Source organism: Nematolebias whitei, unplaced genomic scaffold (assembly GCF_014905685.2).
Source record: "Nematolebias whitei isolate Nwh7 unplaced genomic scaffold, NemWhi1 Nwh_scaf_11246, whole genome shotgun sequence".
NCBI classification, from domain to species: Eukaryota; Metazoa; Chordata; class Actinopteri; order Cyprinodontiformes; family Rivulidae; genus Nematolebias; species Nematolebias whitei.
Genome location: NW_023629791.1, coordinates 1 through 1,847, shown reverse-complemented (window position 1 = coordinate 1,847; position 1,847 = coordinate 1). Strand labels below are relative to the sequence as shown.

General features: G+C 40.3%; 1 long non-coding RNA gene across 2 annotated transcripts; it reads left to right on the top strand.

Annotated features, from left to right (window-relative positions):
* Positions 1 to 6: 6 nt before the first annotated feature.
* On the top strand, positions 7 to 1,668 carry LOC119429930. 2 transcript variants are annotated; one of them, XR_005187871.1, is made up of 2 exons: positions 7 to 475; positions 631 to 1,668. It is a non-coding gene; the product is annotated as an uncharacterized LOC119429930 (long non-coding RNA). The 2 variants fall into 2 exon arrangements; XR_005187870.1 differs by having other exon boundaries at positions 7 to 553.
* The last annotated feature ends 179 nt before the right edge of the window (positions 1,669 to 1,847 follow it).

Here is a 1,847-nt window from a genome sequence, read left to right as displayed (position 1 = left end):
CGGATAGAGTAAAACAAGAAGGTTGGTCGGATGGGTAAAAAAAAAAATGTTGGTCGGATATAGTAACGCAAAAAGTCCCCAAAGACGGTCAGTTGGATAGAGCAAAAAAAGTCCCCAAAGAATGTCGGTCGGATAGAGCAAAAAAAGTCCCCAAAGAATGTCGGTCGGATAGACTAAAACGAAAAGTCCACGAAGAAGTTCGGTCGGATAGACTTAAACGAAAAGTCCCCAAAGAAGGTTGGTCGGATGGGTAAAAAAAAAAAGGTTGGTTGGATAGACTAAAACGAAAAGTCCCCAAAGAAGGTTGGTCGGATAGAGTAAAACGAAAACTCCCCAAAGAAGGTCGGTCGGATAGAGTAAAACAAAAACTCCCCAAAGAAGGTCGGTCGGATAGAGTAAAACAAGAAGGTTGGTCAGATAGGTAAAAAAAAAAAAGGTTGGTCGGATATAGTAAGGCAAAAAGTACCCAAAGAAGGTCGGTCGGATAGACTAAAACAAAAAGTCCCCAAAGAAGGTTGGTCGGATAGACTAAAACGAAAAGTCCCTAAAGAAGGTTGGTCGGATAGAGCAAAACAAGAAGGTTGGTCGGATGGGTAAAAAAAGGAAGTTTGGTCGGATGGGTAAAAAAAGGTTGGTCGGATAGAGTAAAACAAAAAGTCCCCAAAGAAGGTTGGTCGGATAGACTAAAACGAAAAGTCTCCAAAGAAGGTTGGTCGGATGGGTAAAAAAAAAATGGTTGGTTGGATAGACTAAAACGAAAAGTCCCCAAAGAAGGTTGGGCGGATAGAGTAAAACAAAAAGTCCCCAAAGAAGGTTGGTCGGATAGAGTAAAACAAAAACTCCCCAAAGAAGGTCGGTCGGATAGAGTAAAACAAGAAGGTTGGTCAGATGGGTAAAAAAAAAAAAGGTTGGTCGGATATAGTAAGGCAAAAAGTACCCAAAGAAGGTCGGTCGGATAGACTAAAACGAAAAGTCCCCAAAGAAGGTTGGTCGGATAGACAAAAATGAAAAGTCCCCAAAGAAGGTTGGTTGGATAGACAAAAATGAAAAGTCCCCAAAGAAGGTTGGTCGGATAGAGTAAAACAAGAAGGTTGGTCGAATGGGTAAAAAAAAAAATGTTGGTCGGATATAGTAAAGCAAAAAGTCCCCAAAGAAGGTCGGTTGGATAGAGCAAAAAAAAGTCCCCAAAGAAGGTCGGTCAGATAGACAAACAAAAAGAAGGTTGGTTGGATAGAGTAAAACAAAAAGTCCCCAAAGAAGGACGGTTGGATAGAGCAAAAAAAAAAGTCCCCAAAGAAGGTTGGTCGGATAGACAAACAAAAAGAAGGTTGGTCGGATAGAGTAAAACAAAAAGTCCCCAAAGGACGGTCGGTTGGATAGAGCAAAAAAAAGTCCCCAAAGAAGGTCGGTCGGATAAAGTAAAACAAGAAGGTTGGTCAGATGGGAAAAAAAAAAAAAAGTTGGTCTGATATAGTAAGGCAAAAAGTACCCAAAGAAGGTCGGTCGGATAGAGTAAAACAAGAAAGTTGGTCAGATGGGTAAAAAAAAAAAAAAAAAGGTTGGTCGGATATAGTAAGGCAAAAAGTACCCAAAGAAGGTTGGTCGGATAGAGTAAAACAAAAAGTCCCCAAAGAAAATCGGTTAGATAGAGCAAAAAAAAAAAAAAAAGTACCCAAAGGTCGGTCGGATAGACTAAAACGAAAATTCCCCAATGAGGTCGGTCGGATAGACTAAAACAAAAAGTCCCCAAAGAAGGTTGGTCGGATAGACTAAAACGAAAAGTCCCCAAAGAAGGTTGGTCGGATAGAGTAAAACAAGAAGGTTGGTCGGATGGGTAAAAAAAAAAA